The sequence below is a fragment of the Corapipo altera genome, unplaced genomic scaffold (genome assembly GCF_003945725.1).
Source record: "Corapipo altera isolate COAL_440 unplaced genomic scaffold, ASM394572v1 0, whole genome shotgun sequence".
In the NCBI taxonomy this organism is placed as follows: Eukaryota; Metazoa; Chordata; class Aves; order Passeriformes; family Pipridae; genus Corapipo; species Corapipo altera.
This window is the reverse complement of record NW_020884872.1, coordinates 29,261,590-29,277,292: the sequence shown is the minus strand read 5'-3', so window position 1 is coordinate 29,277,292 and position 15,703 is coordinate 29,261,590. Positions and strand designations below refer to the sequence as shown.

The 15,703-nt window shown below is 42.1% G+C and overlaps 1 long non-coding RNA gene across 1 annotated transcript; it reads right to left on the bottom strand.

Moving 5' to 3' along the window:
• Window positions 1-12,256: 12,256 nt before the first annotated feature.
• Window positions 12,257-15,490, bottom strand: LOC113946251. Its single transcript, XR_003527367.1, has 3 exons — window positions 14,975-15,490; window positions 12,973-13,111; window positions 12,257-12,606 (listed from the first exon to the last, which is right to left on the bottom strand). It is a non-coding gene; the product is annotated as an uncharacterized LOC113946251 (long non-coding RNA).
• Between the last annotated feature and the right edge of the window lie 213 nt (window positions 15,491-15,703).

The following is a 15,703-nucleotide window of genomic DNA, read 5'->3' as shown; positions in this document are numbered from 1 at the left end:
ATGAGAACTCATGGAAGACAGACCAGCTAAGGAGACTCGCTCTGTGGCATTCTTCCAGATATGCTTTTGTATAGAAAGTCCTTGGCAGCGATGCAGGGATTCTCATGAGAGCTGTGTAAAATATTGTAAAGGGGATTAAATACTGTAATCAAAATATTCTGTGAAGTTGGTCAAAGACATGTGTTCCCCACAAATCCATAGGAGTTTGTGTTTTGTTGTTTTTTTTGTTTGGTTGGTTTTGGGTTTTCTTTTTCTGTTGGTTTGTTGCCCCTTTTTTTTTTTTTTTTTTTAAATAATTGCCTCTCTGGCTTAAAAGCTTGTGATCATATTGGAAGAAAAGAGATTTATTTTTCTAAGAAATGCGTTTGAAAAAGTGATGGCAAAAGGAACAAGAGTAAGTAAGAAACATTTTCTAATTACTTTCAATCTTACAATCATCTGCTTGTCCAGTGCAAACATGGCAAGGACTGTGACTGCCCACAAAGGAGGCAGTGAGAAAATGAGTAGAGGAAGGTGAGAAAGGAGGGAGAAAAAGGCAGGTTCGTGTCCCTCTTTGATGCCCTCTGCCAGCCTGCTGTGCAGCTGTTGTGGTTCCCTGGGGGATGCACTGCTACAACGTGGTGAAGGCACCTGCCGACAAAATCAGTCAGAAAAGGATTTGCCTCTGGTTTATCCTTGTTATTCATTGGGGCTGCTGCTGGAGTTTTCACTGGAGCTGACCTTCGTGAAATATGTGTCTGCTTATTGGCATTTACAATGGTGAGGTAAAGCCATGTTCTCCTCTGAGGAAATGCAAAAAGAGCCTGCTTTATTTCTCCACAGGGTGCCTAGCTGCAGCAACTGAGACTGTGCTCTATAGCGTGCTAGTCAACTGCTAGTAGGAAAATTGTAAGTAGTATTTAATGCTGTCTCCATTCTTGCAAAATCTTGGCTGCAAAGTATGTTGTGCTTATTATCTTTTAAGAAGTCATATTGAACCTCTTAAATAAGCTATTTACCTTCTGATGAAGCAGCTGGCTCTCTTCTGGCTATCTGTCCTTTTGGCAGAGTGATTTCCAGGCAGTGAAGAGTAGATAAAGAATGTTCATATGAAATTCTGCTGTGTTGACTTACAGTAAGTCTTGACTGATGTAGCAAAAGTTGGTGGAGACACTGAAATTGAAAACAGAAGTCAGTCATCTATAATCAAAAGTGACAGAAGGGATAAAGAATCACGAGTGTTTACAGCACCACTTTTCCCTCTATGTCTCTTGCTCACATTACCAGTTTAAGATCATTCCTGGTCTATCTTTCCAGTCCTTATGTGCCTTATCTACCCAGGGGGCACATTTACAGTAGTGATCAGGAGAGCCATTTGACATGAAGGTAAGAAGGAATGGAGAGTTGGCAGTGTCTCCTATATTAGACATCTCCAAACTGCACCTGTTTTTTCCCTACATCCCAAAGAACCCAGAGGGCTCTCATGGAGTACTGCAAGGCTCCACATTTTGCTGTGAGGATAAGGACAGGGCTTGGAGCATGAGTCACCCCGTGTTATTTGCTATAGATCTATTCCTTATCTGTTCCTAAAATCTGGCAAGGGCGCATTTGGTACCAACTATGGAGGTGAAGGGGGGGCTCTGCATAGGAAAGGTGCCTTTCATACTGAGAGGCAGTCACTATGTACTGGGCTAATTCAAGAGAATGGTCTCAGTGCCAGTGCTTCACATTTGTCACACTGTTATCCCCCCCACCTTGTACCCGGATATGCAAGGAGATGCTATCTGAAATGACCTGCATATAATTCAGGTTTTAAACTGGTTAAGAAAAAGAGCTTAAATTAATGCATCTTTTAGATGGAAACACATTTAAACCAGAAAGAAACCCAGAAGGGTAATGAAAAACATTCCCCCCTCCTTTTCTATACCACATCAGATTGACTAATCCTCTGTTATGTGGCTTTACTTTGAAACAGATCATTCTCGTTGCAACACGTTTAATGCTGCCAGCCACCACATGGTTATTTGGCAGCTATTTAAAGCTCAGATCATATTACTCTGTCGCAGTGCTAGGCACCCATGTTCCAACTGGTATACAACTGATCTAAAGAGAAATCAGCTTCAGGTTTTGTTCTCTGAAATTAAATGTGATGGCATGATCTCTATGATCCTTTTTTTCCCCTTTTCTCTTTCCTTTTTTTTTCTTTTTTTTTGGTATGCATTATTGCTTTTTGGAACAGCATTTTGCTAGCACCACAGGGGAAATTCGGTTAGGTTGTCAGCCTGATATAGTGTATTATCAGACACATTAGCTTTTCCTCCCTCTTACATTTGCTTAAGAGCTTATAAACCACAGAGAATAAAAAGTGCTAAATAGAATGAAATGACCTGTCATGGGTAGATGTAGTATTTGTGAATGACTTAAAAAACTTCCAGCAGCTTCAAGCACTCCATTGTCACTGACTGTCTGCGCTATCTTGAAATTCGGCCTCTTTCTTTTTTCCCCCCAAGTAAAGCACTTTGATGGTCATTGATCTCTGATGATTGCTCCTTTAAAAGGACTAATATTTTCTTCCCATATTTAGTCCAAGGTGAGATTTTGTAGCAGGAGAGGATACCATTATGAGATTTGACATAGATTTGAATCCTGCTCTTAATATCATGAGCCTAATCTTGAATTTTACAAAGCACTGAACATAGTCAAGACAAGGTACTCCCAAGAAGAATTAACTAATAAATACACTGTAAGGAATTTAGTTATTTTATTTAGTTATTTTATGGAGAATAGGATAATTTTCCATAGGAAATAAAGTGACTGATCCCATACCCAGATCACTGTTAACTCTGATGGATGTATTAAATTCAGGAGTTGAGGTGATCAGCCCGCATTTAACGTCTCTCAAGAAATATGGGATAGTGCCTTCAAAGAAGGAAACTGAAGTTTTGTATGTAATCCTTCTTTTACTCCTATTTTCATGTCCTGCCCATGTTGTTCATCATCATCCTCCCCCCTCCCAACAACTATGACAAAACCTTTTCAGGGTTTAAATCTAGCCCTGAACTTAAATAACAAGTTGCTAGCCAAAGCAATATGATCAGCATATTCCTGTATATGCTGGGACTAGTGCTAAGTAGCTTGTTTCTTTGGCATGTGCATCACATAATCCGGTACAAAAGCACCCTTTCAGCCTTCCCTTGGGAGCAGGCTTTAGAGAGGGAACTGTTAAGCCTCCCTTGAAGCACCACATGCTTTGAGGCACTGGTGTGCTCCTACCATGCACACAACAGTCCTGCACATGCCTGGTGATGAGATGAGCCTGCACAGCTACATGAACCCACACTAGGGTCCAGATGTGGGAGGATACAGCTTTAAATGCAGTCTCCATGAGATGTCTATGAGTAATGTAGTGTGGACAACTAGCTTCAAAAAGTTAGCTTAAGTACTGTATTGTGCCAGCTGATGGTGACTATGCTGTGGTGTGCAAGACAAAGAGAGGGTCGAAGAGAGAGGTGGAACAATAACCCGGATTATGCTCTTTGCCTTCCCTGCAGAAACAAGGCCCAGTGTACCAGTACTGTGGTCCCATCATTATAGCTCCAAATGCTTGTTTTGTTCTTGAAGTTGCACAATACACCATTAATTTGTGGGTTTCTCCAGTGTTAGTTGTGCCTGAGGAAATGAGCCTGGTGGGATTCAGAACAGAATGTGGTATGTGTAGGTTGTGGTTCTTCAGCTCAATTGATACAGTACTACATACAAGCTGTGCAAAGCTTCATATTTCCTTGGAAGATGTTTCTGATAGACAACTCTGTACCTACAGAGAATGCAATCCACAGGAGGTACCTGCTTCTAGTCACTATCAGGAAAAAGAAGTTCCAGCCTGATAAAAAGAAGCCAACTCCTATCAGCTTAGTTTTTCTAGCTCTAATGAAAACCTAGTAGTACCTTGTTGTACAAAGTCCTAGAAATTTGTCACAAGGCAAATTGTGACGTACACACTCAAAAGCGTGATGTACACATGCAAAGACAGGATGGTGACAACTGGTTGTAGTACGTGAGACCCTCTTATAAGTCTAACCTGTGAGTCATCCAGTGAATATTTGGATAACTTTTCTGCACTAAGGAGCATTACTTGTAATTCAGATTACAAGTATACAATTATAAATTGCTATAAAAAAGCATGCCTGATTTTTTTTCTCTGCAGAAAAGAACCGAAACAAATTCTATGCATATTTCAATGGCAGCGAAATACTCTTCAGATTGCCCTTGGTAATCTGTCCCCATATCTCCACTGCTCCGGTGAAATGAATACATCCTGTGAAGACTCTGCGTGAATTAGCTATGGGCTCTTTAATTTAATAAAGAGCTTCTGCACTCAGAATGGAAGGAAATTCATGAACTAGAGAGACCAAAGTGGAAGCCCCAGTTAGAAGTTAATGCCCTACATCTTGGTATCTGAAACTCCTTGATCAGCCATATGTGTGGGTCAGATCCTTATTCCAGCAGAAACAAACTGCCTGTTCAGTTATTGCCTGTATGACTAGATGCAGAAATATCTGTGGATGCAAGACTGTCTAAAAACTGCTCAATAATAGAAAAAGATAGGGCCTTGAGAGAGCAATTTAACAAAAAAAGCATTTGGCCCACATCAGTTTTTTAATGCACCTGGATTCTGTCTGTGAAGAATGCAAAAGGTGTGGCTTTAAGTTTGGAAAGAACATTTGTACTACATGAGCTCTGAACTACTTCAGTGTAAGAGAAGTGGTTGGCAAAACTAAACTCTCCCCTCATGAGACGGGGATACCCACTAATTTCTTTCTCTGTGTATGTTTTGTCAAAAATTGTATTTCTTGTTTACCTAAGAGGGAACATGAGTGACAGTCATGTCACCCCTGTGCAACCTGCTGTAGAGAGGATGGAAATCCCCTCGGCCGAAGGGGTACTTACTCTCACTTAGCCAGTCATAAAGGCAGGCTGGAGGAAGACAGCGACCAAATTTTTGGCGAGGGGATGGGTGGTCCAGGGGTGTGCTGCTGTGGCGACGCCTGCCCCGCGCTAAGGGGCCGGCCAGGCCGCGGCAAACCCGCGGGCTTTCCAGCAGAGCCGCGGGGTAGGGAGGCCGAAGCGCAGGGGCCGGGGAGCGATGCGGCTGCGGGAGCGGGGCGGGCGGGCGGGGGCTGCAAGGCGTCCGGCGGCCACCTGGGGGCTTCCTTTCCCCTCGAAAGGAGCTCCTTCGGGAGTCGCTTCCCGAGAAAGCGGCTTGTTAGCGCTAATGAGAGCCCGACTGTTCTGCTCCCGCGGCGGAGCTTTTGCTGTTAGCACAGGTTTTAGCCATTTAAAGGTATCCCGGTCTCCCTGTCTAGTTTGAGGGTCTCACGTCTGTCATCCTTCACCTAGTAGAGGCTGATATACTTAAGCACGTTTTATCCTTCGCGGGACTCTTGCATAATTACAATCAAACCCATTTATGGGACAGGACAGCCCCAAATGCTGGGCTAAACTCTCTTTTCAGCCTGCCAGGCTCCTGTTCCTGCGGTGCTGCTCTACTTTTTGCTGTAAACGGGTGCTTCAATAATGTCTTGCTTAAATAATTAGCCGTGAGAGTAATACATATTAATAACTATAATACATTGGGGTTTTTTTAAACACTTATATTCATTCATAAGATCTCAAAGTGCTTTATAAATGAGGTCAGTGCAATTAACCCTATCGAACCACTGCTGTGAGGAATTTCCAGATGTGCTCATAACTGATGCTGTCACTGTGCATCAGCCGGACAAATGGTCCCGTTTCTAACACCTTTAATCCAATCTGGAACCAAAACCAAAACAGCAGGAAGCCTCCATATTAGATAAGGTTTCTGCTCACAGAAGCTGCCACTGCCTGGAAGGGAGGAAGAAAATAGCCTGGAAGAATTTGGAAACTGCCCCACTGTGGTTAAAGTGGTTAGGGATCACTGAAGAGCTGAAATGAGGAGAAGCAGCAGTTGGCAAAAACTGGAAGAGGTAGCAGTGAGGAAAGCTAAGTTTCTTGAATGATGTGTAGCTTAGAGAGCTGTCACAATTTTTGAGATAGTCTTCTGCCCTTCCTTGGTGATCTGAAAGAGTGAGGGGGCTAAAGACCTGAAAGGAGGCCTCCAATTTTAGAAATGTCTCTCCTCACCATAATCCCTCCACTTTTATAACATTTTCTACGTATGACATTATACGAACTGCGTAACTGACAAATCCTTCATTTGCATTAGATTTAAGTGGCTTCCCTCCCATCACTCCTCACAGTTAAAAATACATTACAGAAATTACTATCCTGCCTAGGAAAATGTGTGATGACTCTGGTGTCTGTCGTTTATTTCTAAAACATTTTGGCACTTTTCCTCCTGAGTTGTCTTTTCCCTTCTTCTTCAAGTCAGGGAAAGGAAACTGCAGGGTTAGGGCAAGATTTTTCCATTTCCCTGGTTATTGCATGCATGCATTGCAGCCACATGCCAGACATGACGGGATCTATATGCTGAGCAGGAGCAGTGAAATCCTCAGGAGGAAAGGAGAATAGAAAGCACAGAGAAGCCACAGTTTGGGCTGCCATCAGAATGACCGTATCGAATCAGACCAAAGGAACCGGCCCAAGAGCTTTTCTTCCTACGGTGGGCAATATTTACAGAAAGACTGTCAGCAAACAGACAGTGGAACATGACCTTTCCTTTTGTATGACCTCTCAGCTTTTGCAAGGGGGACAAATTCAACCCTGCTTTCACCTCCTTGCTACATGGGCTAAATTTGGCCCTCTGCATGCAAACAATCCTCTAATCTCCTTCATTCCTTTCTTTCTCAGGCCTCCAGCTGATGCACCAGCGTCTCATCTCAGGGGCTGCTCATGTGGGGTGTTTCTGAGCATTAATCACACCACAGACATCCGTTTTCTCTCTGATAAGAGCCTGGCTCAATCTGCAAGGAAAGGAGGGGAATCAATCTGCCTGATTGCCGTAGACCCTTCATTTTGCACTGCTCAGCCCCTTGCCAAGCAGAGCAGCGGGGGAGACTCCGCTCAGTTGCTCCCAGCAGGTGTCACTATGGAATGGGAAAATGCAATTCCAGGGCTGGGAAAGAACCGTGGCTGCAGACAGAGCATCCTCTAACACTGTCACCGAGGTAGCATGTCACTGTGTCCGGGAAACTTTCACAATAAGATCTGAAAGAGATGTGCTGCCACCCTCTACTTTTCCTCTCTTTTTCCCTTCCATTGCAGTAATCACAATAGCGGGTCAGAGGAGTTTTTGGATTTTTTTAAAGCATTGCTTAGCAATGAGTGAAGAGACACCCATCTTCATGGATCACTACCCTGTGTAGTAACACAGCACAATAACGTATAAAGTTTCCAGAACTGTTGGTAATTACTGATAAGCCCAGTTCAGCTCTCAGTTACATACAAAGCTGGGTAAACAATGGGAGGAAAAAATTAATTAGAGCCCGTGTTTGCTAAAGCCGGTTAGCGATTCCATCTGATCACGTTCCTGCTCCTTTTATTCCCTTTGCACAAACATTTGGGTGGTCAGGTTTTTCTGGCACCTAGGTGTGCAGGGGGAGCTTTTGTCTGCGCAAATAGTACATCTGTCCTAGGGCGTGGGCCCTTCTATCAAGTGCTTGCCCATACTCTGCCCTTGTGTTTGCAGCTGGGAAGGTGTTTGTAGGCCTGGGAAGGTAGAAGATAACTGGTCACCTCTCCCATGCAATACCATGAGTCTATACATCAAGAGCAATGGGGTAAGAGAGAACAGAGGAAAAGGAGGAATGGGAGAGAGCGGGAAGGACACTCATCTGGAGATATTTCACTTGTGTTTTGACACCAGAGTACCCTTGTACAGTATGTCTTCTGTGACAGTAAACACAGTATATGTGAAGAAGTAGAGGGGAATTCAGCATCTCACAGAATGCATGCTCTGAACACACTAGTGCCATGAATGTTAGGCCTGGTTTGGATTGCCTCACTTGCTTGGAAAACTGGGGTGGACCCAGTTCTTAAAAGTTTTGTCCCAGCCAGATGGTAATCCTAGATGAGTGCTGTGTGGCAGCTCAAACACTACATGGGCCGCTTGTCCCTCCCAGGTTGCTCATCAGGAACTGGGAGAACATCTTTCTGTTCTGGGGGATGAAGGCTGTTGGAGGGTGTTGCCAAGGCTCTGAAAAACATGTTTTCCTTCATGACTGGTTGAATCCCCTTGCTACGGTAGGTCTGACTTGAAAAGGTGATCAGACTAGGCAATCTCCAAATGTCCCTTACAGCTAAAATAACTCCATAATTCTATTAATGTGGGGTCACATTTACTTATCTATGTCCTTGAACAGTGTCTTTATTTTTCCTGCATGCCATTTAACAGTTTTAAGCAATGTCAATGCCTGTTCTGCCCTGCCAGTCTCAGAGATCAGATTTGTGATCAGGATGACTGTGACATCTCCTCAACTGATTATAAATATTGTGTACATCTTTCCTTCTTCTGCATCCTCAGAGGAACTCAGATAACTCTGCAGTTGAGGACCATGACTGGTCAAGAGTAAATAGAAAAGGACTTGAGTGCCCTCAGCATCATCTCCTGCCATGCTCCATTCCCCAAAGTGCTCCCTCAGAATCAGTGCATCAGTAATTTCTTCAGATTCATCTCCAAAGTGTAGCAACCAGGTCAGGCAATTATGGGTATGGCTTGGTGTTTTGCTGCCAGTGAACACTTTGGTTAGGCCTTGCACTTGCTTAAACTCATAATGCGTTTCTACTCTTGTGAAGAAATGTTTGGCAGATGGATCCATAAAATCCTACATTTAAGTGCACCCCTTTTATTGCTCTTGTTCATGCCCTGGTGTGCAAAGCTGTGTTTTATGGGGTGTTGGGGAAGACTCAGATCAAAGCTAATGTGATTTATCCATGATACTTTCAACAACAAGGAGTTCAAAAGATAGGAAATCATCTATGAAGACGATTGGGCTTCACATACCCTTTCCTGTACTTTATGTAGAGTTGGAACCATAAAAAGAAGGGTTCTGAGCAGAAGCCTAATATTGGTCCCATCTAACAGCCTGCGAGGTCTCCCCTTGGCCTCCAACAACAAGCATCTGCCCTAGCAGTGTGCTTCTATTAGGAAAAAAATATCCCCATGCTCTAATTTTTGTTTATTCTGAACACACTTGCTGGATGTAAGCCATTCCAATTAAACTGCAAACTTCTTTTGTAGAGAGCTCAGATGCTGCTGAAATCGATGTCAAGCATTACACAAGGCTGTATCATTTGCACTGATCTTTTTAAGTTCCACTGGCATGGAGGAGTAGCAAAGAATTACCACTAAACCCCAAAACAAAGCCGCCAGATCTATTTACTGTTACACTTCGACTGTCCCTGGGGTTTCTGTGGAATTTACAAAATCAGGAGCAGAGCCTGACGCACAGTGTCATCTGGCAAATGTGGGTGGTACTTGGGTGTCAGATAAAGATTCATTTAGAAATGCAGCAGAGGAGAAGAAAGCCTCCTCCTGTACTCGGGACAGCCCCTGTGAATCAGGGCTCAAATTTGATATCAAGTGCTTGGCAAGTTGTTCCTTGTGCATAGGTTACAGAGGTGATGCTACTTTAACACACATAGTTGTACAGGGTGTCCAGCAGAAGACCCTGAGACACTTTGCGAGCAGTGTGGTACAGTCTGGGACACCAGCCAGCAGATCTGCGTACAGTCGCTCATACTCAATTAGCAGGTTCAGGCTGTGTATGTAATCCACACTGACTGCGGTGCCAAGGCACCAGTTGCCCTCAGTAGCTAATAATATAGAACTGCAAAGTACAGTTAATTAAGTAGGTATGATTTATTCCATAGTATGTTCCCTACATACAAAATGGTGTGTGGTTTTCTGCGAGTGATGTAGGTTGTTGCTCCCAGAGCTGTCCCTTGTAAACCTGATCTAAAGTGCTGATTCCTTCTCTCGACTCTGTTTTGCACCCGGGGTTGTGGAGGCTGTGGCTAGCACTAAAAATGTAAAGTCTTCTTTTGAACTAAAACCTTGGGTGTGGACCTGTGATGGCTTGTGGGTTTTTTTCACTGTCTTTGCAAGCTCTTACCTTCTAAACTAGGATCCTAAAGATCTACGATAGTAGTTCTTTGCTGTTGGAAAACAACAAATGTATAGCATGAGAAAGACCACTTTTCTAGGCTAGCATTAGGATTTCTGTGAAAGCTTCATGACTATCACTCATGGTCATCCCCACCAGTACTCTCTCAATGCACTGAAACAGCACACAGTAACCTAATGCAGAGATTCTTGGTTGGCTTCTGTCATTCACAGAGGCAGAGAGCTGTATGTCCAGAGGATATATGGGAAACACTTTACAAATAGAAAGGTTCTTATTTTATAAGCTTCCAATGAGTTTCCTTTCAGAGAGAAACATGTTTTTCAGACTGTGCATCAGGTTTGAAGGCAGATTTGTTACAACTGCATTGTTAGTTATGGGGTGAAGAAGAATGCAATGGCACTTTATAAGGACACTAAAAATCATTAAAGAAAAGACAAAATCAAAACAACACAGGAGTTATTTTTAAATGATTGAGAGTCATCTGGGAGCTAGTGTATGAGCAAACCTTGCTTTCTTCTCTGTCTCTGCTTGCTACAGTATTTGGCAGCATCTGTCATCTGTCTGTGTCAAGGTAGAATATTCATTTGATTTTGAGGAGGAATCAAACATTTCTACAGCACGTATCATCTTAGTTAAAGTGTTATCCTTGGGTTGCAAAGAACCATTTACTAGCACACTGTAAATAGGGTGTAAGTCCACTGAAATAAACTCAGAGCAGTTTAAGCAGAGACCAGAAAACAATGCTACATATTTCTTTTAAAAAGAAAGAAATTAAAATTCAACAAACAGACCAAACAACAAAAAAGCTGGGAAAGATAGTGAAAGATAAAGATATAATTGAATGATCTCATAATTATATCTACACCAAGAACCACTTATCTGTTTATCTGTTCTCTTCACAATGACGAGAAAGCAGAAATGAAACTCTTCCAACCTTCTCTGTCATTTGCTGCTTCTTTCATCTGCTTTCCAGTTTTGAAACCAAACACTTAGCTCTCCCTCGTCTATGGACATTTGTAATGTTTCTGTGGTGTTTCCTTCTTTCAGTTGGCTTCCAGTTCAAACATCAGTGGAGATGCCAGATAGGAAATGTTAGAAGATTAGTCTGTAAAACTGAATTATTACTTTCTTGAGAAAATAGAATGAATCCTGTGTACTGCGGATGTCACTTGCAGTGATGAGGATGGCATCTAGAGCTGATGGTCCATGCTGATGGACACGTAAAGGACACAGCCCTGTACCACTTATATACCACTGGTATAGGAATAATTACCCTACACATATATCTCAGGATATATGTCAGGCTAGTGTTCCTTATGTCAGGAAGGCAAAGTGTCTGATCGTAACAGACTATAGTTTGACTTAGAACAAGACACAAGAAAGTTAGGTGGGAAAATAGAAAGAATTAGGAGAGCAATAATAAGATCACACAGTAAGTAACTGCCTACATGCACAATTAGACAGTTCCAAACCATTTTAAAGAGGAGTTGTGTGAATAATTGATTTTTCAGTTCAGCAGTCAAATTGAAGAAAAAAGCATTCATTTCGGATGGACCTGAAGCATAAACTTTTACTGGCTTTCTTGGCAAAATGAAAAAAAGGAAAAAAATTAAGAAAAGTGACTTGGGGTTGAAGTCAAAGTTAATGATTCATTTATTTGAATGAATTGAAATGCTCATTAAGTGAATTTTAAATTTAGAGAAGTTTAGAAACAATAACTTTTAAACAAAAAATTTAAATATTGTGAAAATATGAAAATAATTTATCTTTTTTGAAATAATGGCCTTTTTTCAATCAAAATTATTAGCCAAAAAATCAAATTATTAGCCAAATCAAATCAAATTCAGAATTAATTTTGACCTGACCTGTTTGCCTAGTACCTAAGAAAACTGGTTCCCTCTGTCCTTCTACCTTTCTTTCACAGACAAGTGCATTTGGTGGAAGATAGGTTGCAAACAACTTCTGAGGGAAATTATGATTTGATTTTTAAATGAGGATTTTTAACTCACTTTTGTTGGAGATAAACAACAAAATTCTAAATCCATTCCGGTCTTATAAAGCTAAGATTACATAGAAAATATTCAAGTGAAGAAATTTTTTATTTATTTTTGAAATTGTTTAGTTTTTTATTTTTAAGTAATATATAAAGAGCATAAATAAGACTTGACAAATGAAGGAGGTTATTCTTGAGCAGTCCATAAAAACCACTACTGGTAAAATTACTAAACACCAGTCCTGAGAAATAAATCAGAATAAAATAGCCTGTGGTGTCAGAGTATTCAGGTAAACATCATGGGTTTTCCTTGTAGTTCCAAAGTCATCATTACTTTGGCATGCTGGTGGTTATCCTAGGTGCAGAGGGCAAACTGGGGGTTCCTGTGTGGAGCCAAAGATGAGTGAGACCATTGTCTGGTCATGCTGAGTGTCCGGGTGTCAGGTCCCAAGGCTGGATCTCTCTTTTTCACTCTCTAAGGAAAAGCTGGCATGCCTCCTGTGGGCTGTGCTTTCAAGCTGGCTCTTCTTCCTGCAACAGTTCAAAGATCAAAGAAAGAGCAGAAGCTATTTCCCAGGATCCCAAAAGACACCCATCGCACAGCCCCTGCGGGAGATGGCTGGCAAAGGATCAGAATTTAGTGATCATTTTATTCAGTAGCCAGTTTCTCCCAGTCCCTTAAGATTCATTATATTGAAAATAGTTTCTGTTATATATACTCTCTACTCTTTATTGGTCCTCTCTTAAGTGTGCTTTATTTCTTCACATTATACTTTATATACACTTAAAAGTTCCTAAATTTGTCACTTTTTCTTACATTAGTGCAGCAACTTTGAGCAAGAAAGGGAAAGAACTTGTCTGACACCCTGCCCACATCTGTTTCTCAGAATCACTGACCTGGTGTATTTGGTGCTCTGGGCCTCTGTCTGGGTCAGGGAGGTGAGATCTTTGCTCACAGGGGACTGTACCAACCTCTCCTCACGTGGGCTCAGCAGAAGAGCACAGGCGATTATTTATGGCTCTGAAGCCTAAGCAGCTATTCGAAATGAAGACACCTTGATCTAGTTAGGTTACAGAAAATAATGGGCACTATACATGTGCTTTGATACATTTGCTTTTCTTTTGATTAGTCTGAAAGCCTCTCACTCTCTTCTTTCTTCTCCCTACTGTCATTTTCCTTTTTTCTCTTCTCGTTCCCATTTCAAACCTGACTTTAAGAGTTTATGAAGGAGAACTAGGCCCCAGCACAGCCATTGATCTTAAAGGGGATCAGGTTTCTGCCTGTATCACTCTGTCTATGGGTGCTGCTGAAGCAATCAGACAAGTAATTTATTTTATATTAAAAGTTTACTAGGAATAACCAGTCTTGTTTTTCTTTATGTGTTTCTCTATTTTCTTCTCCAGAAAAAAATGGAAAGAAGCAGTCATACCAAGATGTATTCATAGAACAATTAATAATGCTAAAAATAGCATCCTCATTGTCATTAATGACCACACTGTGATATTCCTTTTCAGGCAATAGATCACTTTATCATGACTTCTGTGGCTCTCTGTGCAGAAGGAGAAAAACAGCTTCTCATGGTGTATAAAGAAATTGAAACCTGTTTATTTATGACTGGATAAGAATGAGTTGCCTCATTAATGTGGTATAAAATGGGTATAATTCAGCATTCCATACAATCCTCCATGACGTGTTGACAGGTGCTGTCATGCACTATCACTTTTAGGTTATTGCACTCTAATAGACTACAATTATAGCTCATTTAATATGATATGACAGTGGGGAAGCACGTGCGAGGTTACAAGCAGTTACACTTAGAAAACAAGCTGGTGGAAATGTGTACAGCTACAGGTAAATATTGCAGGGGGCAAATCCCCTTTCCACTGTCAAAGAGCCCAGATCTCTGCGGCTACAGGTCTTATACATGCAGTTCTAGCAATGAAACATTTATGCCTTGCATTTTCTCTTATTTTCCCCACAAATGTCAATATTACTGCTTTCAGTTGTGCCTCCTAATGTTGCTCCAACAGTCAAAACCACAGCAGGGGGTGGAGTAGGCTTGAAGAAAAGCCGAAGCTGTAAGTAGCACGAGATTTATAACAGTTGGCAGCCCAACATCTCATCTCATACAAACAACTCGGTTTCTTTTTGGCGGCCTGCTGTGCCACTAACAAGGCAGGCTACAAAATTCACCCACTGGGTGATGGAGAAAGGCATCACGAAGCACACACCAGCATCATTTTCGTATGGTAGGAGAGCAGCAGAAAAGTTAGACCCCACGCATTGATTTCATTCGTTAAAGGGGAAAACTGCAGAACTGATGCTGGATAGAAATATTTTTAACTGGTTAAAAACAAAAGTCCCCTCAGGGAGGTTAAAGATTTCTTAACATTTGCAACCTGAGCATTGCAGGGTTTTTCCAGGGCAAATTTCACACTGCAGCCATGTAGGTGGTACTATAAGCCAAAAAGACACCAACTAGTCTGTATTTTTGTCTAAGCCATATACTGACTTTGCTACTTTCTTGCTTAAAATGTATTTCAGATATTGTTTTAAATGCTGAGGTCGCATCTATTCTTGCACACTGAGCAACTGTATGATATACTCTTTCTGGGAATGGCCTCACACTTAAATTCAAGGGTTTAAATATAAAAACCTAGACGCTGACTCTGTGCAATATTTTCATAAAACCAGCTTTCTGGCCCATGCATCCATGGTGCCTCAACAGCTGGCTCATGCCACATGGGTCAGGATGCTGTCTCTCCGTTTCATGCATTCACGGAGCCAGAGTAACACTCCTCAACCAGTTTGTAATGAAACATCTCCTTTGCATTACAAAGAATGTGCTTGTTGACTGAAACTCTTTCCCCATCAGCAGCAATCATACGCTTGGCCTACCTCCTGGAAGAGTACACACACAGCCTCCTCTGCTCCTCTTCTGCAGCACAGAAGGCTTCGCCTGATGAGCCATTGCCTTTCTCCCTCCCGTCCTGAGCAGCCTCATGTCTCCTTCATAATTTAGGTTTGCTTGCCATTCCTTACACATTTCCAAACCTCCAGCTCCATGTCCTCCGTGTGCCTGCTTTGGCTCCTGCCACGGGCTCAATGAAGGGGAAGTAAGGTAACTCAAGTCAGGTCCGTGACTGGGCTGCTGCTTCTCTACCAGTGGGAAATGATTCTCAGCCAGCCCTGTGTTCCTGACAAAGTGGGCTTTTCTGAACATAGCTACCTTTCAGGGCAGATGCCTAGGCACACTTCAGCCTGATAATACCAGCGGTTGCTATGTCCTGTGGATTTGCCCAAAGGATGCATACTGAAGCCATCGTACAAACCCTGTTAAACTGACTGTGCCCTCTGGCTTTTAAGGAGATTGCACCCTAAAGAAAACATCACAAATAAGTCCACTTACTAAAAATGGTAGCCTGCTATTTTGCATCTTTTCATGGCGTTTTATGCCTCCATCCCAAGAGAAGAATTGAATTAATGCAGTATACTAGGGTGCTGGAGAGAAAATACAAGAAGTGCTGATGTAGTCATGCAACACTTGCCATTAATATTATTGCTAATTTGGTGCAGCACTCTGAAAAACTCCTATTACTCTTTGGGGAAGAATCTCCTCTGCAGAGC